The sequence below is a fragment of the Arachis hypogaea genome, chromosome 3, assembly GCF_003086295.3.
Source record: "Arachis hypogaea cultivar Tifrunner chromosome 3, arahy.Tifrunner.gnm2.J5K5, whole genome shotgun sequence".
NCBI lineage: Eukaryota > Viridiplantae > Streptophyta > Magnoliopsida > Fabales > Fabaceae > Arachis > Arachis hypogaea.
In genome coordinates, this window is record NC_092038.1 from 40726764 (window position 1) to 40750356 (window position 23593).

Genomic DNA, 23593 nt, shown 5'->3' on the forward strand with positions numbered 1-23593 from the left:
AATGGGAGAGCATTGCTATAGATTTTGTATTGGGCTTACCAAGGACTTGGACTGGTTGTGATGATATTTGGATGGTTATAGACCGACTGACCAAGTCAGCTCATTTTCTGCCTATTCGGATAAGTTGTTCTATGGAGGAGTTGGCGCGCATATATATAAAGGAGATTGTAAGGTTACATGGCGTACCTTCCACCATTGTATCGGATAGAGATCCTCGCTTTACATCACGATTCTGGGGTGCATTTCAGCGAGCTTTTAGCACTCAATTAAGCCTAAGCACTGCCTATCATCCCCAAATGGATGGCCAATCAGAAACAACAATCCAAACCTTGGAAGACATGGTAAGAGCTTGTGTTTTGGATCAACCGACAAGTTGGGATCGATATATGCCTCTGGTAGAATTTGCTTATAACAATAGCTATCATGCGAGTATTGGAATGGCTCCATATGAGGCTTTGTATGGAAGAAAATGCCAGTCTCCATTATATTGGTACGAAGCAGGAGAAAAGATCTTGATAGGACCAGAAATGGTAAGTGAAATCACTGAGCAAATAAAGAGAATTTGGAGTCAAATGCTTGAAGCTCAAAGCCGTCAGAAGAGCTATGCTGACAGAAGATGGAAGCCCTTAGAATTCGAGAAAGGAGAACACGTCTTCTTGAAGGTTACTCCGACCACTGGAATAGGGAGGTCCATCAAACCAAGAAGTTAAATCCCCGTTACATTGGGCCATTCGAAATCCTGAAGAGAATTGGACCAGTGGCGTATAGGATCGCGTTACTACCACATCTTTTGAACCTGCATGACGTGTTCCACATGTCGCAGCTTCGTAAATACACTTTTGATCCTAGTCATGTCCTAGATTCGGAATTAGTCCAAGTGAGAGAAGACCTGACGCTTCCAGTAACTCCGGTTAGGATTGATGATACCAGCACTAAACGTCTCCGCGAAAAGGAAGTTTTTTTGGTGAAAGTAGCTTGGAGTCGGGCTGGTATTGAAGAACATAGCTGGGAGCTTGAATCAGAGATGCGAAAGGACTACCCACACCTCTTTTCAGGTAACTCCTTCTGAATTTTGAGGACAAAATTCATAATTAGGTGGGTAGGATGTAAATCCCGCTAAAATTGGTAAATTATTAGTTAATAAATTAAATTTTAATTAGAAAAGCTAAAAATGCAAAACTAATATCAAAATAGGATAGAGCTTGTCGAAACGAGAATTTTGATACCAATTTCGAAAATTTGGCCCAAAATCGGACCGGAAGGGCCGAACCGATTGAACCGGAGCCCAAACTGGGCCCGTGGGTCCAAACGGACCCATAGCATAAATGAAGCAGCAGCTTCATCTTCTCCATTTCACTAAAGTCACGACACAAACAGCAAGGGAAAGGGAAGAAGAACCCTAATCCTCACCTTTCCTTCTCACTACCATAACTCCTCCGTCCGGGCTCCGATCGCCACACCGTTCACGGCCACGCGCTCAGCGTGTCAAGCTCTACCTTTCTATCCGAACAATTTCACTAGTAAGCCTCCTATTAAGTTCAGAATTCCTATCCCTCTTTCTTTGATAAACTTGGAAACCTATGGTGAATCTTGTCCAATTTCTATGTTCTAGTTCAAGTTAGCTTCCGGAACTTGTGGGCTCAAGCTATTGAGCATATGGGTATGGTAAGAACACCCTAACCCTAGCTCAATCTTGTTTTTGGTAATAGAAAACTGAATTGGAACATATATATATGTATTAGGTGTAGTTTAAGAGGGTGTTTATGCATTGGACTTGAATTTGGATTACTTGGAGCTTTGTTGGTGACAAGGCTTGCTTTGGGGCTATTTGATTGAGCTTGGAGGGGCTGTGATTTTGTGTTGAGAGGCTGCCTTGGGTGAATTAAGTGATCAGCCAAGGTATGGTTTAAGTTTCGCACATTTAATATTTACGGTGTTGTGAAAACTTAGGTTAGAGGAACCATAGGATAAGTTGAATTGTTTGTTGTATTTAATGATTAGCCTTGTAATGTTGTTGGAATAAATTTGTTGGTGGATTTATATATTGGAATTATGAGGTGTAAAAGTTATTAATGGTGTGCTCTTATAGTTATTTATGATGGATTAGGATTGATGTTTGTTAATAAGGATGTAGAGTTGTGTTGTGGTAGTATTGCATATGCTGTAACTAATTATGTAATGATCGGAATTGCATGAGACCAAGTTTGGGCTAAACTTGGGAATATAAGAAACTAAATTGAAAAATTTGGGACCTTTTTGTTAAATATACAATTTATGGCAAATTTTTAAAGTTAGGTTGTTAAATCTGTCCTGTAGCAGAAAAGGTCAAACAGGGCAGCAACTTGTTTGTCTTGCTGTAACTTCTACGAGTTGAGTTTTGGAGCGAAACCAATTTTTTTAAAAAATTTGATTAACTTTCTTTATTTCTCTAAAACTTCAGAATTTTAAGAGTTGAGGGTTGGGAGTTGTGAATTTTTTAATATCGGTGGTCAAAGCTGAAAAGAAACAGATTTCAGCAAGCTATGCATCAACTTCCAATGCTTGTAACTCTTAGAATTGAATAGCAATCGGGTTGCAACGAAGACACACTTGTTTCTGGATGATCTAGGAGTTTCCAAATCAAAATTTAGCTTAATTGGAGTTTTGTAATAAAAGTTATTCAAATTGAAGGTACTAAGCTTGTTGGTTTCAAAAACAGATTTTGACTCATTTTTACTTAACTTCCAGGTAATGTAACTTCTTCATTAAAAATGGTATTAATTCAGAACCAATTGAGAAAGAAACCTGGATGAGTAAAGTTTAACTACATTAATTTTTAAAGTCATTGGATTTAACTTAGATTTTATATTGAATTTTGAATATCACATGCTGTTGCTGTTTTTCTGGTTTTATGCACTGCAGAGCAGTCACGGTTTTTTCTTTATTTCTGTGGCTAGAGAAATCCGAAAAATATGATCTTTAGTTTTTTGGAAAGCTTATTTCAAGATGAACGCCTGGACATAAAGTTTGTGCAATTCCAAGTTCATTTGTTATATTAAAAACAGAAAATAAAATAGAGTGTCGAGGATGTCTTAGTGATAGTCATGGATTCGAGAAGTTAAAGTTTAATCTTCGTGTGATGTGATTGATTTAATGTTAGAGTTGGGTTGATTTTAAGATTATTTGATATTAAAAAGGTTGAGAAGAGTTTGATAAATAGTGTGGTCAGGACCCGGAAAGGGTAATCAAGATATATGATTTATTTACGAGTTTACTAGATCGAAAATTTTCCATTTTTTGTGTTAAAAACAATTATAGATCCAAATCCAATGTCACATTCAGTAAAGATTTATGATACATGTATAGGATGTACTCAATGTGTCCGAGCCTGCGCCACCGATGTATTAGAAATGATACCTCGGGACGGGTGTAAAGCTAAGCAAATAGCTTCTTCCCCAAGAACGGAGGACTGTGTCGGTTGTAAAAGGTGTGAATCCGCCAGTCCTACATATTTCTTAAGTGTTCGAGTTTATTTGTGGCATGAAACAACTCGAAGTATGGGCCTAGCTTATTGAGATCGCCCCTTTCTTTTTTTCAAAAAACAAACACCACGAGAATACGTTTTTTACTGGCAAAAATCTGTGCTCAAAATAGAAAGATATTTCTATCATCTTTCTATTTTGAGCGCGGGTTTTTCTAGCCCAAGTGTATCTTATTTTTATCACGAATTATTTTCCTTGGTTATCAATAAGGGAATGATGATGAAAAATGTGAAAGGGAGGTTGTTAATAAAAGGAGTTAACATGTCATGGCTTGATGAATGATTAAATAATGATTATAACTATGAAATGGCTTATGAATAATGCTATCTGAGATATGAGTTCCCGGGGTAAGAGCCGTGGCTCGCCACCACATGTTCCAGGTTGAATCTCGATACTCTGTTGACCCTACGTCGTAAGGGTGAGCGGGTACGTATAAATTCCCGGGTATGGATAGCCCCCATTGAGTGATTTTATGAAATATGAATGTGAACTCTATGCATAGACTCTTGGGTATGCGCGACGGGGGACAGTCCAAGGTTTTCGGACTTGTCGGGCTAACTGGATAACCGACAGATGAGCCCCATCAGCCATAGGACAGGCATGCATCATCTGCATTTGTTTGTATTGTTTGCTATGCATTTTCTGGGTATGCTTAATTGATAAATATCACCTACTATCTGTTATACTTGCTACTTGTATTATCTGCTCACTACTTGCGCGTGAACTTGTTTGGTTGCCTGTTTCTGTTGCATTCTGAATGATGGAAGGATGGAGGAAACGGAGAAAATGGTCTGGTGCTGGGTTAAGTTGGAACTTGAGTAAGTTAGGTAGAATTAGAACACCTACCTCTATTTATGGCTTCTGGTTAGTACTTAAGTTGGATAACTGAATAACGGAGTTCTAGGATTGCCTATGGCATTCTCAAGACCTTATTTATTATACGCGTGGCACTTTACCATGCTGAGAACCTCTGGTTCTCATTCCATATTGTATTGTTATTTTTCAGATGCAGGTCGAGAGGCTCCTTGCTAGGCGTCTGGATCCTGGAAAGCGAAGTAGTCCTTGGGTGTATTTTGGTTTCTATTTGTATAGATGTATATATATGTGTAGCTTACTCTCCAAGTAACTTATGTACGCTGCTCCTTTTAGAGGTTGAGGAAGAGATAGGAGTTTACTTTGGAATTTGGTATATTTTGGAGACAGTTATGTATGTTTATATGTATATATGTATCCTCCGGCCAGCCTTAGCTTCGTAGGCTGAGTCAAGGGCTAGTTATGCTGTTTCTTGGCTTTTCTTTATCCTTTAGTTTATTGTTTTATCATGTTCCTTTAGGTTTCTTAGCACGCAAGTAATCCTTTTCTTTGAGCGTTGCGCTTTTCATTTTGTGATTTTTGCTTACCCGTTTTGTTTCAATGCTCCTAGTATATTATCTTATTCTCTATTATGTATTTATTTTGCTGTCTAGAGGTCTGTAACACCACATTACCTCTGCTCTACGACTTAAGCGTAAAACTTTGTGTAATAGGGTGTTACATTCCGCACTCATACCAGGATTAACTTGTTGCAACAACGTTTTGATCAAGCTCGTTAAACCATCCAACTTGGAAATTAAGTTATTTTTATTTTTCTCCATAGTTGAAACCACTTCAGTATGTTGTTGTTGCATTTGTCGGATTTGCTTATCCTTTTTAAGAGAGGATTTTGTGACTGATCGACCATAGAAACGAACTCTACCATGTCTTTCCTTTCCAAAAACTGTTTGAAGTGCTTCATCATCACTGTATCCAGCTTGCTTCAAATTTTGAAGATGATCCTATTACACACAAGTAAAATTGAAATAAGTTCATATGCGCATATGCTGAAAATTAAAAAAAATGATTTACACATTTCTTTTAGTGTACATTTCTACGAAACTAAACAACTCACAATCGTCTCTTGTGTTCCCGAATCAGTCTCTCCTTTCTTGTTAGTACGAGTTACAACAAACATCTCAGACTGTGATGGATCTTCATTGTCCTTTTTTTTGCACGCTACAAAGAAACCACCAAGATTACTCGAAATCAACACAGATGACATGAAAGATGCCAAGATACTTAAATGCAAAGCACAAATATAACACCAATTCAGCGCGTACTAATTCAAAACTAACTGGACCCATTCAATGATTCCATTTTTGTTTGGATCTATTTTCACGATTTTTGTCAGAAATAACCTACATATTGTTGCAATTTAAAGATACATAAAGTTAGTTAAATACACGATACCATTAATAAAGCCAAGAAAGTTGTGAAAATAACTTACTTTGATAATATCAAGACTCCAAAATTGAACTAATTTTCTAAAATGCAGCTCAAGTACAGTCATTGGACGATTTTTTATCATCTCTCTGAATGAGTTGTACGGTGTATAGTGATATTTTTTTATGCGTTTCTTAAATTGCTTCCATGACTCTCCAATGGTATCTATCACCCAAGGCTCAGCATCACTTGAAATGTTATATTTAGACTACGAATAAACAGTGAATTATGTTATTTTACTATACATGCTAAGCCTAATTATAACCAATTTAAAAAGAAAATTGGTCTACTTACCTTTGCATAATCCAACATTGAAATTTTAGTCTCACTTGACATAGCTTGCCAACTAGTATATAATAACGTGACCAAATTAGAGTTTCTTACAAGTGTACCTAAGAATCGACTAAACAGTTGAACCTGTGTCTTTGTTGGGCCTATTGGTCTGCTGTTGCACCATGTTAACTCTATCTGTGTCTCCATAGCATGAATATGTTTGAGTTGGGTAAGACCACGAACTTTTTTCTTTTTGGTATCTATTTCCAATGTCATTACTAGAGAATATTAACAAGAATACTAATAAAGTAAATAAAAGAGTAATCAATTAAATACAAGAGTTAGGTTGATGTCTTTTACTATTTGCTATTGAAAAAAAGGGATAAAAGCACTATCGAGTTGACTGTCACTACTATCACTAATATTTGGATTGTGATAATCATAATCATATTTATATTCTTCATATTTTCATCCAACGATATCCGATATTTTTCGAAGAATTCATCTAAAGTCATAGTTGGGATAAGAGACTCAATCTAAATAATTAATTAATTAAAATAAAATAAAATGAAATTATTAATTTAACAAGGTATGTACCTTAACAGGATAATGGCAAAGTAGTGGAAGTTTGGCAATATCACCAGTTTGTACATAGTATAACTCGTTATGAAAACAAGTGTTAACACTGCACATACATAACGTATATATAATATATAAGCAACTATTTTGATTTATACATTTGAGTTGTTAGCTTAATTAACGTAACGCCACATGAGAGGAAAAAACAAATAATTAATGGAAAAAAGAAAAACAAGCCTAAGGCAAGAAGATTAATTTTCATATCATAAGTGTTTGTATATATACAACACTTTACTCTTTAAACTATTTGCATTTTAGAAGAGCCTCATCTAACACTTTCTACAACGAAGCCTTTACAATTCAATTCATATATATTTTAATTATACATTTAAATTTTTTATGATCAAATTAATTAGGTCTTAAAAGCTTTGCTTATACTAGCTTATGTGTGTGAGTTTTATTAACTAAATTCATGTAGCAAACGAAGTTATTTATTTATTTATTTATTTATTTGGCGTGGAAAGTTATTTGTTTAATGCAAGTTGAGAGTGGTGTGGGCATGAATAAATGAAAAGTTTGGTCCACATTTATTTAAGAATTAGTTTCTGTAGCAAGTCCAAATTCAAAATACAAGTTCCACCCTACATTTTTCTACCAAGCATGTTCTAGCTTTGAAGTGATGCAGTAAAAATATAGCAAATAACTTTGGCTAGCCACTTTTGGCTGTAGATGAAGAACAAGAATTTAAAAAGTTTGTGTATAGCATGAAAGACAAGTTAGCCATGAATTCAAGACATTAAAATAATAGTCCAAAATGGCATGATAAATAATAGAAACAATATCAAACTCAAAACCTTACGAAACCTATGGCACATGACTACACTTTTTCTTTCCCATCAAAGGGGCGTGAGAAACGCCCTGAAAAGAAGAAAAAACCTAAACCCAACACACGTTTCAGTGCACCAAGAAGAAGAAGCGGAGGCCCAACGGCGTGCTACTCCAAGCTACGAATAGAGATGCCAACGACGAAGATGAAGACGACGTGCTGAGCTTTTTGGGTTTTGCAAAACAGGAAAGCACTACTAGAAAACTAGTTATTACAGACGGATATTTCCGACGGATTTTATCCCATGAAAATACAAAGAGAATTTCAGAGGGATTTTTTGTTAGAAAACAAAAAAATGGATTAGCATAAATTACTGATGGAAAAGAGAATCCGTCGATAATTCCGTCGAAAAAAATAATTTTTTTTTCCGTGGGAAATAGTTACAGACGGAAAATCCGTCTGTAATTAAATAGACAAAACGCTACATTTTATTAAATTATTACAGACAGAAAATCCATCCGTAATTTAAATTTTCCGTCAGAAAATATTAGATTAACCCTAGCTCAGATATTACCCTCTCTATCCATTCACACTCCACGCAAGTTTAGCAGGAGCTTCTCCCTCTCTCCATCCACGCTCTCTCCATCGCTCAGTCCACGCTCTCCCCTGAAGGATTACCATGTGTTCATAACATGCAGCGAAAGAAAAGAAAGTAATCTTTAAGATCTATTTTGTGCTCAAATTTTATTCCAATAATGTAATTTATAGTAGATCAGATCTAAATACCTCAGTATGCTAGTAAAAAATCATTTTCTCCTTCGATGGTACGAAGGCGCTATGCATATCCACACCGAGACCAACCTTTGCTGTCAACTCCTTGACCAATGGACATTTGATATAAATTGAGAAACATCTTGCAACTCTTTGCATGCTATAAAATTCTTCTGCAAGAATTAGGCTCACATACATTTATGTGCGTAGAGGTAAAGGAATAAAACCCTTGTGTTTTACTCTCGTGACTTTCTTGTACTCTTGACGTACATATATATAGTATGAGATTTGTTACTGATTTTAAATTTGATTCTCAATTTAAATTTAAATCATATCTTGAAATTCCAAATCTGAATCATTCAAATTTTATGAATCATATCATAACTCAATTTGAAAACAGAATCAGTTAGGATCTCATCCAAATTCAAAAATAGAAAAACTAATTATTCTCAAATCTCATTTAATATTCTCAATTATCATACTATTATTATATTCTTGGTGCTAGCAAAGAATATAATAATATTCCATTTGAATTAATATAACTCTTTATTTGATCAAATCAAAATAATAATTAAATAATTCTATAGCAAAGGTTAGAACACTCGTTAGTGTGTGACTCCATAGGTTCAATACTAAGCGGGTAGTAAATTAGTCGTACTAAATTTACTAATCAAGGTTGGCGTCTAGCAACACTCCTCAACGACCCGATAGTATGAAGTAATATATTTTTACTAAGAACCTCAGAAGAACAAAGTATAATTCCTTCCATCTTTTCAGTTATTGGTTAACCCTTAGATTATGGTTTAATTGTCAAACTCTAACTTGTTACTATTATTATAATGAACTGTGAATGACCTAAGAAACTCATTTCTTCATTCATTCAATCCCCTTGGCCAAGGTTTTATTCATCTCATTCATTATAATCATAGAGCTCAAACTCTTTACCGAGAGTTGATGGATTCCTTATTAGCTGATCATTAATTTTACAAGTATTTAAATCATACCCAATATCCATTCAACTAGCACCCTAGGGTATTAGGTGTCCGGAATCAAAGTATAATAAATACGTTGTTAATTACTATGATAGTCCCAGGTCAAAGGAAACTCTATTGCTATGTTCATCTTAAGAATATCCTATTGACAAATATGCGGTAATTATAACCATTAGGAATTCTCAGAGTGAGCCAGTTCAATGGTCATATCCCTATATGCACCATCTATATATATAATTTAATAAATGAGATCTATTAATCTTCATCCAATGAAGACCATTATATATATATTGATCTTTCCGGATTATTAATGTCCTTTTTTAATAATCCTATGACCAAGAACAATTTAGATTAAATTATAAAAGATTTATCTCTCAATATTATGATCATTATCACAATGATAAATCTCTAAATTTAATCAAGGACCTTATTATATTAACATTTTAATATAATAACAATAACAACTTATTTGACACATGATTTATTGGATTATGGTCATACTACTTATTCCCAATAATCTCCCACTTGCACGAGAGCTAATCATGATAGATTGGATCTTGGGCATACTATTATCTCAATAATCTCCCACTTGCACTAGAGTCAATCAATCATGTATATAATTTTTCAATGCACATTTGTGTTTGTCAAAACTCTTTTGACCTTAAACACCTTTACTCTTGAGCATGTTTGCTTGACCTTTTGTAAAATATATCTAGTGCATAAAAAATATCTCGTTTTCTTAAAACATGAAATCTCTCACTACAATAGTGCATAATTTTATTTTAAGGACAATCCTTATTGAATATGATTATAAAAAATCTAAATAACCATTAGATCTATCTTTATAGAATTATATCATTATACAAATAGGCTACTTTTTCGAAAAGTTAGTTTGACGATCAAACCCTTTATACTTTCAGGAGAAAGTATATCCTCTATTGAGTGGTATACAATTCTAATAAAAGTAATTGTTACTCCCACTCTTTCTTTAAGATGGAATTACTTTTCTAAAAAAGAGTTTAACCTCTTATCACAGACACTTTGTCATAAGAAGAGTGATAAAAATAATCTCATTATTTCTTTAGGGTAACCAATAAATCTCATTTATCGGACCTAATATCAATTCTATTATTGTACAATCTCATAACACATATAAGATATCTCCAAACTCTAATGTTCTTGAGTTTCAACTTATGCCTTTTCCATATCTCATATGGGTAAAAAAATTAATTTAGTAAAAATTTTGTTAATTTAGTAACATTTCTAAAATGTACTCCAAATATTAACAAACAGTGATCCTCAGCTAAATCAAATTACATGTTTCTTTAAACATGATGAAGTACATAGAATACTAATATTTGTGCGTTAAGAGAATCTCATTCTCTATTCAATAGAATATCAATTAGATGTTAGAGATTTTACTTTAAGCTCTTATAATAAAAATACTCAATATCTTTATTATTGGTCAAACCAACCCTTAAGAGCAATTTTGATACGCATTCTCAATACTCATACCGAGCTTTTCCAAAAAGACCACAAACATTAATCATATTAGGGTCAATTATAAATTGTTTGTGACAAAATAAATCTCTAAAATTGCTTGTAAAAACAATTCTCGCTAAAGCCATTTGGCTAATGGCATTCCAACTTTTAAAGTTATTTAATTCAAAATATATTGTCCAATACTCCCACTAGTTTATATAAAATATTTGATAGTCATACTATCTTATTTTGGGCACCATACATCTTCTCAAGATGTTCAATAATAAATAGTGAGTATATGCTTTTGAAATTAGAACTCATGGTTGTCAAAACAACCCATATTGTAATAAAATAATATTTTAGATACTTCACAAGTACTTACTATTCTATCACCATTTTTTTATTGGACAATATTATTTCAATAGAATTATCATGTCCATGAAATCCTTTTATACATAAGAACAATTCTCAATGTATAGCCAATTTATTACTTTCAAGTATGCCATATGAAAAATGGACATATTTAAAAAAATTTAAAATATGAAAGTAAATCAAGAAATCTATATTTCTGAAAAAAAAAATATTTAGAATCGCAAATGAGTACCTTGGTTGTCAAATTGTTACTCATACCTATTCCAAATAAACATGATTACATTATATCCCATATAATTATAATCTCAAATAATTATCTGGTTGTCAGACAATTATTTAACTGAATTATATTTTATACCCCTAGGTTGTCTAGGTTCAAGTATAAAATTAATTCTCCTTAACATCATCATATGCATAAATAAACTCTATCTTTGAATACAAGTCTCTTGGTTATCAAATTGCTCCTTGTAAATAAGAGATAAATTTATTTTTAACAAACCCCTACCTTTAGGTTTTATCTCAATTGTTAGAGAATTTCAACCAGTATTTATGGATTAAATTTTATACTCCCAGGTTGTCTAGGCAAAATATAAAATTAAATCCCTAATACATCAAATGTATATACTGGTTATTATCTTGCAAATAAAACTCCTGGTTGTCAGGCCGCTCTTTATTATCAATAACATTAGAAAAACTAATTTCTAAAATTATAGTATTCAAAACACATCAATCAAATCAAAATTTAATTTTTCATGTACTAACGTTTAGCATTAAAAATGATCAAATCAAATTTGACCTTTATATATACACTTTTATATATATATATATATATATATATATATATATATATATATATATATATATATATATATATATATATGAACAAAAGATATTTTGCATCTTATTCTTTTTATTGTGATCAAAATCACAATAAAATTTAATAAATAAATAAAATCATACAAAATATTTGATTATAAATATAACTTTTATATTAAAAATTGATAATTTAATCACAATTAAATAATTAAAATAAATTAACTATTAATTTATTAGAAAACTATCTCAATGGAGATAACTGCATCGCATGCTTAAAAAATAATTTGAATTAATCCTATTAATTCACAAAATTTAAGAAAATAGAAATAAAAATTTAAACACAAAAAAGCCAAAGCTCTGATACCACTGAAGGATTACCATGTGTTCATAACACGCAGCGGAAGAAAAGAAAGTAATCCTTAAGATCTATTTTGTGCTCAAATTTTATTCCAATAATGTAATTTATAGTAGATCAGATCTAAATACCTCAGTACGCTAGTAAAAAATCGTTTTCTCCTTCGATGGTACGAAGGCGCTATGCGTATCCACACCGAGACCAATCTTTGCTGCCAACTCCTTGACCAATGGACATCTGATCTAAATTGAGAAACCTATTGCAACTCTTTGCATGCTATAAAATTCTTCTGCAAGAATTAGGCTCACATACATTTATGTGCGTAGAGGTAAAGGAATAAAACCCTTGTGTTTTACTCTCGTGACTTTCTTGTACTCTTGACGTACATATATATAGTATGAGATTTGTTACTGATTTTAAATTTGATTCTCAATTCAAATTTAAATCATATCTTGAAATTCCAAATCTGAATCATTCAAATTTTATGAATCATATCATAACTCAATTTAAAAACAGAATTAGTTAGGATCTCATCCAAATTCAAAAATAGAATAACTAATTATTCTCAAATCTCATTTAATATTCTCAATTATCATACTATTATTATATTCTTGGTGCTAGCAAAGAATATAATAATATTCCATTTGAATTAATATAATTATTTATTTGATCAAATCAAAATAATAATTAAATAATTCTATAGCAAAGGTTAGAACATTTGTTAGTGTGTGACCCCATAGGTTCAATACTAAGCGGGTAGTAAATTAGTCGTACTAAATTTACTAATCAAGGTTGGCGTCTAGCAACACTCCTCAACGACCCGATAGTATGAAGTAATATATTTTTACTAAGAACCTCAGAAGAACAAAGTATAATTCCTTCCATCTTTTCAGTTATTGGTTAACCCTTAGATTATGGTTTAATTGTCAAACTCTAACTTGTTACTATTATTATAATGAACTGTGAATGACCTAAGAAACTCATTTCTTCATTCATTCAATCCCCTTGGCCAAGGTTTTATTCATCTCATTCATTATAATCATAGAGCTCAAACTCTTTACCGAGAGTTGATGGATTCCTTATTAGCTGATCATTAATTCTACAAGTATTTAAATCATACCCAATATCCATTCAACTAGCACCCTAGGGTATTAGGTGTCCGGAATCAAAGTATAATAAATACGTTGTTAATTACTATGATAGTCCCAGGTCAAAGGAAACTCTATTGCTATGTTCATCTTAAGAATATCCTATTGACAAATATGCGGTAATTATAACCATTAGGAATTCTCAGAGTGAGCCAGTTCAATGGTCATATCCCTATATGTACCATCTATATATATAATTTAATAAATGAGATCTATTAATCTTCATCCAATGAAGACCATTATATATATATATATATATATATTGATCTTTCCGGATTATTAATGTCCTTTTTAATAATCCTATGACCATGAACAATTTAGATTAAATTATAAAAGATTTATCTTTCAATATTATGATCACTATCACAATGATAAATCTCTAAATTTAATCAAGGACATTATTATATTAACATTTTAATATAATAACAATAACAAATTATTTGACACATGATTGATTGAATTGTGGTCATACTAGTTATTCCCAACATCCCCATCGCAGGAGCTTCTTTCACCGCAGCCGCTCTCTCCATCGCTCCGTCCATGAAGAAACTCCATCGCTTACGAGCTCCATTTTCCTACTTCTGTTTGAGCTGTGTTTCAGTCCCCTCCATTTAGATCTGCGCTTTCAAATTTCAGATAGCGTTCCGGTAACCTCTATTTCTCTTTTTTTTCTGTATTCTCTCTTCGAGTTCTTCATTCACTTGCCCTCACTGCACATTCTTCTCATCTCGCGATCTGATCTCATGGCTCCTAACACTGTTACGGGCTTTGTTTTCTTGTCAGATTTAATTTGAGACAATAATCACTTCCGTCATTTCAAAGATCGAGCGCAGGCATGGTAATCCTTTTGTTTTCTCACAATCCCGCACTTCGATATTTATTTTAGGCTTCTCTATCAGCTACAATTTTGATATGTGCATGTAATTTGAATCTGTGATACATTTACATAGGCTTCGTGTTGTGTAATTGTACACACTTGCCTTATAATTGAGATCTATTCATGGTGTGGTTTGTATTTGAATGTTCTTCAAGATTACTGTTGGATCTTCTGATTTAGCTTATGATACCCGGTGTTATTTCTCTTTCTCCTCAAATTTAGCTATGATAGGTTGCTGTAAATTCTATTTCGTACAAAATTGGTGATGAATTAGATTATATGCAAGTTACTTGCCCATTGAGCGTAGCCAAAATTGTGAGGTTAGGGCAGTGCTGGATTTCTTTGCAAAATGATGCATTTAACTAGGTTGGGGAATACTTCAGTCTTTCTTTCTATTTGCTTGAATTATCTTAAACAACTTTGAATTTATGTTTTGAATTTTTTTCACTTATATAGATTGTAGTTGCTGCATCCATTGTGGGCAAATCTGATAAAGGTGAGTTTTCAGATCACGGCTACGTCTTGAATTGATGCTCAGTTAGGTGGTGCCTAAATCAATATAGATTAGAAATTACTGTTGCACTGACAAGGAGCTTCTTTCTTTTGGATGCAGTTCTGATTTCTAGGCAGTTTATTGATAATGCTGTGCAGATATGTGTACTAGAGGTATATTGTATTCACATTCTAGTTGTAATTGCTTTGCCTAGTTCAATTTCTGGATCTATATTTTTGTTTGAATTTTGAAGAAATTTGATGGTGCATGCAGTAGTTGGGATTGATAAATCCTAGGATTGTGATTTAATTGGAGGTCAGTTTTTTCTTCTTCAAGCTCTTAATGATTTACAATCATAGTTATTATTTGTTTATTTATTTATTGTTTGATTATTTCTGGATTTTTTTATAATTTTAAGATTTAGTAATTAATTCTTTTACTTCTTGTTCATTGTGGGTATGGGTGCAGTGGAGACGAGATGTTGCTTTCGCGGGCTATGAGGTCGCAATACAAATGGATGTTTCTGCTGAAAATATGATATTTGGTGTGGCTGGGATTGATCCTGAAAGAAGAGCAGAGCTAATCAAGGTTGGATGAATCTTTTTTATGTCACTTAAGCCTAACCTAACACTTTCACATGCTCTTAATTTATGTCTGAACATGCTTTTCATGAATATTTTTGTTGATGGTAGATGAGTTTATTGATAATAAGGTATTTGTGTCTTTAACATACAGAATGAGTTATTTTCCTATGAAGACTTTGAAAATATAGATCAATTTGATGCATTGAGTTAAGATTTTTTATGTCAACCTTGGTGTTAATGACATTTTCTTTTCTGACATGCTAGTTATAAACTTATAATTAATAATAAATAAAATATTCCTTGAATGCTTTTTTGTTTTAAATAGCTTTTTTCTTGCAGATGTGAGTTTTTAATCAAGACTTAGGCGATCATCTACTCTTTGAGATATGAGTATATGACATTACCCGTTTTCATTTCTTGATTTGTATCAATGCGCAGAGAGCACTGATATTTTGGACACTGACCTGTTGCTTCTTTGCTCTTAGGTACTTGGTGTAGAGAGAACAGCATCACAACAGGAAATAAAGAAGGCTTATTACAAGTTAGCATTAAGGCTGCATCCTGACAAGAACCCTGGTGATGAGGTATTTATCTAATGTTTTCTATTTTATAGTAAGCAGGGTGGAGCCACGTTGATATCCAGAGATTCCATTGTACCCTTTAATATTCTAAAAATTTTTAAAATATCCATGAAAATTTAGTATCTTCTCAGCAAAATACTATTGAAGCTCTTTGAACACTTCATTTAACAATAGCATCAAACAGGTTTTTGTTTAATTAGGCCTCTGACCATCTATTAAATTTGATGTTTATGGTTCCAATTAATTATTTACAGGAGGCTAAAGCAAAGTTTTAGCAACTGCAAAATGTTATCTCGATTCTTGGGGATGAAGAAAAGCGAGCCATTTATGATCAGATTGGTTGTGTTGATGATGCTGTGAGTGTTCTTGGTTTCTCATATCTGTAGATGCATTTACAATATTGAAGCCACGAGATAATATATCTGTAATTTGCATTTTCTAGATTGATTCAAATTAAACTTTTATGGTCTGTCAACTGTTGGTGGAGGAATCTGCTCTTGTTATGATGATTTTATGTACAGCAGAATGCAACATAAGCATTTCAGCATTTTTTTCTGTGTCATGTACATCAACATTATTCATTTATATTTGTTTCTGAAAATTAGGACCTTGTCGGGGATGTTGTCAGAATCTTCACAACTACTTTAGAACAATGTACAAAAAGGTTGTTTTCGTTGATCTTGATTTTGTTCTGATTTCTTGTTGCACAGTTCTTATTTGCATTTACAAGGTTTTATGATACTTGCTAATAGGTCACTGAAGCTGATATTGAGGAGTTTGAAGCAAACTATAGAGGATCTGACTCGAAAAAAATGATTTGATTGATTTGTACAAGAAGAAGTGCAAGGGTCATATGAACAGGTACGAAAGGTATATTGATGAGTGAGAGCCATTTTTCTGAAAAGACTTTATTGTAAGTTTGGGTATGACTTCCCACTGCAGGCTATTCTATTTAATGCTTTGTTCTGATCCCAAATTTGATTCTCACCAATTCAAGGATATTCTTGATGAGGCCATAGCAGTTGGTAAGAACATTTAAGCTTTTATTTCCCCGAATTCCAGTCAGTCATGTACTCTTTTTTAAGGTTTATATTGCCATAATGAGGATAGAATACCATTATGCTCGTTTACTTGTAGTTGGGAGATTCAGCTTATATTAACATAGGCAAAAGTTTTACTTGATCCTTGTGTTTGATGCTATACCTTCTTTTTTATATTTATAGGAGAACTTAAAAAAACAAAAATTTATAAAAAATGGGCAAAAAGAATATCAGAAATCGAGCCACCAACTAATCCTTTAAGGAGGAGGGTCAACTAATTTATTTCACCATATTGTCCAATCATATATCCAATTGGAGCTATCTGATTGTGGTTAGTATCTCATATATTCATTTCACGAGTAAAGTGGATTGCTGAATATGATTATTAAGGTGGGAAATTTGTTTTGACACGTAAAGATTAAAGAACTAATTTTTTAGGCTGGTTATTTTTACGATGAGATCTTCATGTAAAAATAATATATATATATATATATATTAATTAATTTAGTATATTTAATTAAATAATATAATAATTCATAATATTTTTTTATATAAAAATATTTTTATAGGAATATATAAAACCCTCAAATTTTTATATTTTGTATTGACACCCACTGAGTATCATTTAAGTTTAGTATGATCTGTCCCTATTTTCTATTCTCTTTTTTGGTTAAAACATGTTTTACAACTTAACTTCTTATTTTGCATTATTAAATTAGATTATGAAATATTATGTAACAAATCGAATAGTTTAATAGTCACAAAAAAAAAAATCGAATAGTTTAATGGTTAATAAAGTCTTGTTCATGTGTATGTGTTCTAGAAGTATATTTTAAAAACGTTACAAAAAATATTTTATTAAAAATTATTGAAAAAATCATTTGTTATATTTACAATACAATAAATACATCAAAAATTAAGAAAATATTATTATATTTTTAAAATATATATTTATAATATAAATTAGATAAATTCTTATTAATAATATCATACTTATATAAAAATTATAATAAACAAAAAGCATAAATATACAGTAACAAATTAATAAATTAGAATTTAAATAACATAATATTTTTATTTTTAGTATAAAAATTTTAAATTTAAATTTTATTTTTAACTTAAAAAAAGTACAGCAACAATAAAATAAATAAATATAGTAAAAAGAAGGCCCTTTAAGTCTTAGTCCTTAAGCACGAGAAAAAGTAGTAAAGCGACGTCGTAAATATTAGAAGCAAAAGCACCAAAACATCGAGACTTGAGTGTGTGGTGGAGAGTGGAGACCACAATAGCAGTGATGGCTTTAAAAACAAATAATTGAATAATGACAAAGCCTAGTTTATTGTGAAACGAAATTAGTGTTTCAAATGTTTTAAAATTGATTATTAAGCTTTATATTTTCTTGTGCTACATTTGCAGTATGTTTGGATGGAACATTGCCTGTCTATCACTTTCATCCTGGATCCGGATCAGGAGCCAATAGTTAGCTCATTGACTTAGAGGTACATTCAAAAAATATATACACTTGATTTCAGCATTTTTTGTCAATTTTATTGAGTCTGGTCTGATATTTTTAGCTTATAATGATGGCTGCATATCAAATGTAATTGAATGTAATAATTATTTGGTTTTTCTCTGACTAATCCATGGTCATATTATTTGTGAAGGTTGTGCATTCAAACTAGTAGTAAGTTAATTTTCATATCTTATACCATAAACTTATTTACTTTTTGACTGGTTACAAACTGATTTGGAAGAAGAAAAAGCGCATGAAATTATCAAGTTACAGGATGCTTTGCATGCAATGGTGAGCTTCACTTATTTATCTTTTTCTTTTTCTCCTATTAAACATGCAGCCCCAAATCAAAAGTCACTAGAACTAGACCAGATGTTGAGGTGAGCTTCACTTATTCATCTCAAGAATACATTGTATATAGATTATGTTGTCACTATTTTTTTATTTTTGTCAGAATTTGATACTTGAGAAACAAATGAGAAATGAAAAAATATAAGGAGGCAAAGAAGCCTGAGGTAGAGGATCAATTCATGACCCCCACTGTTTAAATCAATGGACACAATAATGATGAATGGTTTTTGTACAGATGAAATTCCAATTTTAGAACCTAATTAAGCAACCTTATTGTATATTTTGACTTAATTAAAGGACAATAGTTGATGTATCAATACACTTTATTGATGCATAGTTGTTACTTGTTATTATAATTGATGTATCAACACTTTGTTTATATTTTGAATTATATTGACTTGTTTGTTTATAGTACTTTTCTTTTAATTTGATAATACGATGAATTTGTTTATTTTTTGAAATATTATAAATATTCGAATACAAATTAGATAAAAATTTGTATTAAATTTATACTTATTTTATATGAAAATAAGTTTATTTTATAATTAGAAAAATAAAAAAATTCAATTTTACCTTACTGACGGATTTACAGACGGATTTTTTGTCTATAATCAGAGTGTGAGATGATTTTCCAAAGTTCAAATTACAGACGAAAAATTTGTCGCAAAATCCGTCTATAACAGACAGAAAATCCGTCTAAAAATTCGTCTGTGATTATAGATAGAAAATCCGTTTGTAATTACAGACAGAGAATCTGTCTGAAAATCTGTCTAAAAATCTATCGAAAAGTTTGTCGCCTTCGGGAAATGGATGGAGAATTTACAGAGGAAAAATCCGTCAGTAACTAGTAAAAATCTGTTGGTAATTTTCCGACGGAAAAAAAAATCCGTCGGTAAATAATTTTTGACGGGACTTTTACAGAGGGACAAAATCCGTCAGTAACCAAAAATCTGTCTGCAATAAAGACTAAATCTGTATGTAAATCTGTCTGTATTAATCCATTTTCTAGTTGTGAAGAGGAAGATGCAACGACGTTGAGAAACTTGGGACGGCGGTGGCACTGAAGAGCTTGGGACGGTGGCAATGAGGGGCTAAGGTTTTGCAGTTTTAATTTCCATCGGTCACAGTGTTATGAATTAGGGGAAGAACGAAGGAGGCCGGAGGAGTTTCAATTTCCTTCAATTTGGTTCTCATGTATTTCAATTTTTTTTAAATAAATAGGAGACGGCGTCGTTTTTGGTTTTTCCCTAATTATTAAACCACAAAACTTAATAATCTATTATTTAATGGTTAAATTTTTAGTGTACAAAATTTATTTTTATATTATTAAGTTTTAAATTATTTTTAATTTAAAATTATTAATAGTATTCAACCTAATTTTTTATTTATAAAATTAGATTTCAAATTTTAATATTTAAAGTAAATCATATAAAATTATTATTAGTATTTAATTATTAAAATTTTTAAAAAGAAAAATATTTAAAATAATAAAAAATACATAAAAATCTTAATTAATTAAAACCCAAATGATTAAAACTGTGACCATAGACCCCTTTAGGTCACCTCCCAAAACTGTGATCATAGACAATTTTAGGTCACCCTTTTGAAAAACTGTGACCATAGACACTTTTTGGTCACTGTAAAAAACCGTTAGCATAGACCCCTTTAGGTCACCCTCAAAACCATGACCATAGACCCCTTTTACGTCACCCTTCCAAAAAATCGTGACCGTAGACCCTTTTTGGTCACTGTAAAAAACCGTGACCATAGACACCTTTAGGTCACCCCCAAAATTGTGACCATAGACACTTTTAGGCCACCCCCAAAACCGTTACCATAGACCCCTTTAGGTCACCCTCCAAAACCGTGACCAAAGAACCTTTTAGGTCACCCTTTTTGAGAGAAAAGTGACTATAGCCCCTTTTTGGTCACTGTAAAAAACCGTGACCATAGACCCCTTTAGGTCACCCCTAAAACTGTGATCATAGACCCTTTTAGGCCACCCCCCAAAATCGTGACCATAGACCCCTTTAGGCCACCCCCCAAAACTGTGACCAAAGACCTTTTTAGGCCACCCCCAAAACCGTGACCATATACCCCTTTAGGTCACCTCCCAAAACCGTGACCATAGACCTTTTTAGGTGACCTTTTTTTGAAAAACCGTGACCATACCCTTTTTTGTCATTGTAAAAAACCGTGATCATAGACCCCTTTAGGTCACCCCCAAAACCGTGACCATAGACCCTTTTAGGTCACCCCTCAAAACCGTGACCATAGACCTCTTTAGGCCATCCCCCAAAACCGTGACCATAGACCTTTTTAGGTCACCCTTTTTTGAAACACCGTGACTATAGCCCTTTTTTTGTCACTGTAAAAAACTGTGACCATAAACCCTTTTAGGCCACCCCCTAAAATCGTGACCATAGATCTCTTTAAGTCACCCCCAAAAACCGTGACCATAGACCCTTTTATGTCACCCTTTTTTGAAAAACCGTAACCATAGTCCCTTTTTTGTCACTGTAAAAAATCGTGACCATAGACCCCTTTAGGTCACCCCTCAAAATCGTGACCATAGACCCTTTTAGGCCATCCTTTTTTAAAAAACTGTGACTATAACTTTTTTTTGGTCACCCTAAAAAATCGTGACCATAGAGGGTCTATGGTCACAATTTTTTACGGTGACCAAAAAAACTGTGGTCATAGACCCAAAATGTTGTAGTGACTAAATGAACAGAACATTATCCATTATATAAAATCAAATTCAAATTAGCTTTCTGCATAATGAATCGAACACGTTATTAAAGTGAAATAATTGTATAGTACTAAATGAATGGAACATTATCCATTATATGAAACAATTGTTTAGTACTCAATGAACGAAATATTATCCATTATATAAAATCAAATTTAAAATAGCTTTCTGCATAATGAGCCGAACACGTTATTAAGGTGAAACAATTGTATAGTACTAATGAACATAACATTATCCATTATATAAAATCAAATTCAAAACACATGTGTCTACAATTTAGAGATTATCAATTCAATTCAATTCAGAACACCTGCGTCCATTCAATTCAATTTAGCAATTGCATTCCATTCAATTTGATTGAAAAAATAATTCATTAGCAAAATGTTGGTATTGTTGGTGATGACGATAACGAAAGAAGAAGAAGAAGAAGAATCTGCGTGCGTGAAAAAGAAGGAGGAGGAGGAGGGGTGGAGGTATGCGTGAATTTGAAAGAAGAAAAAGAGGACGTATGCAGATATTTGAAGAAGAAGAAGCGCGCGGGGAGAAGAAAAAGCACGTGTAATGACACTCTTTTAATGACAGTGGTTTTTGTTGGTGTTTGACCTGCTTGGATAAATTTGGATGAAAAAATACTTAGATGTGTAACAATTCTGGTGTTTTATTGTTTACATCATAAAACTTTCCTTATTTTAGTAGTAACATAATCCAAAGCCTAGTTTTTCTTTTCTTAAAAAAAATTATATGCGTTAAATTAATAAGATGTTTAAGATTAATTATTAATTTTTTAAAATAATTATTTACTTATGTTTCTTTCGATTTAATACATTTTCTAAACAATATTCATATAATTTCACAACTATAATCTCAATATTTTAATTATGATAAAAATCTTTATCATAACAACAGTAGCAACAACAATAGAACAACAACAATAATAGTAGTAATAACATCACTGATAACAATAGCCATGACATCAACATAAATAATAACAAAAACAACAATGACAATAATAGTAGCTGTAACACCCTAACATTCATATTTCTATACTTAAGTCATAAGTCAATGATAGTAAGGTGATATAACTCAAGGTGGAGTTATAATACCTATATATTTAGAAGGAATTAATAAACGAGAAGCCTGAAAAGAGTAAAAGAAAATCGTGAGCGCAAACACACATGCATCGAAAATATCATGTTTGGATAAGCAGCGTAAAATAAAACTTAATGGAGGAATAGAGTAAAGACAGAATATATGTAGTTATGTATAATAGCCACTAGTCACAACCCGCAAAGTTTAGGTCAGCCCGGGTTATAGCAATAAAAATAATTGATAATAGTTCTATCTCTCCCAAAATACATCAATGCCTCTATAGGAAAGTTTTCAAAAGAATATACATACATACATCATTAGAGTTTTCCAAATAAAGAGGGAGAGAGAAATCTAAACAAGATAAAAATACAGAATTCAAAATAACTTCACTGTCTTCTAGACGAACTCCAGCTCGCCGTCGAGCACCAGGACCTGCATCTGAAAAACAATAGATATATATGGAATCAAAACTCTCGATCCATGGGTTTTCAGTACGGTAAAAAGGCCGAATAGATACAATATAAGACAACAGAAAACTCACTAAGCAATCTTAAACTCCACACATCATTATTTCCATCGTAGGTTCTCACTAATCCATAAATAGGCAACTACCATAAGGGATTCTAATCTAATACATCTGTCTCCAAGTTCCATAATCCTCCAAACTTCAAACTGAACAGCCCTCTGCGCCAACTGACAACAGCATGAAGGACCTCTCAATTATACAAACACAAACAAGGCAATCAAGTAATTCACAAGTAATGCCAAGTAAAGCAATTAGCATATAATCATTTAATGGTTACAAATGAACAAGGCATGACAAGTAGCAAACCTAAACAAGCCAAACAAATGCAAATGATATATGCCTGCCTTATGGCCG

At 32.3% G+C, this 23593-nt stretch overlaps 1 long non-coding RNA gene and 1 pseudogene across 1 annotated transcript; one reads left to right on the plus strand and one right to left on the minus strand.

Annotated features, from left to right (window-relative positions):
* Nucleotides 1-5062: 5062 nt before the first annotated feature.
* Nucleotides 5063-6053, minus strand: LOC112770315 (uncharacterized). Its single transcript, XR_003186596.2, has 3 exons — nucleotides 5642-6053; nucleotides 5449-5552; nucleotides 5063-5335 (listed from the first exon to the last, which is right to left on the minus strand). It is a non-coding gene; the product is annotated as an uncharacterized lncRNA (long non-coding RNA).
* A 7710-nt stretch (nucleotides 6054-13763) lies between these two features.
* Nucleotides 13764-19281, plus strand: LOC112790347 (chaperone protein dnaJ 6-like; annotated as a pseudogene).
* Nucleotides 19282-23593: the final 4312 nt, after the last annotated feature.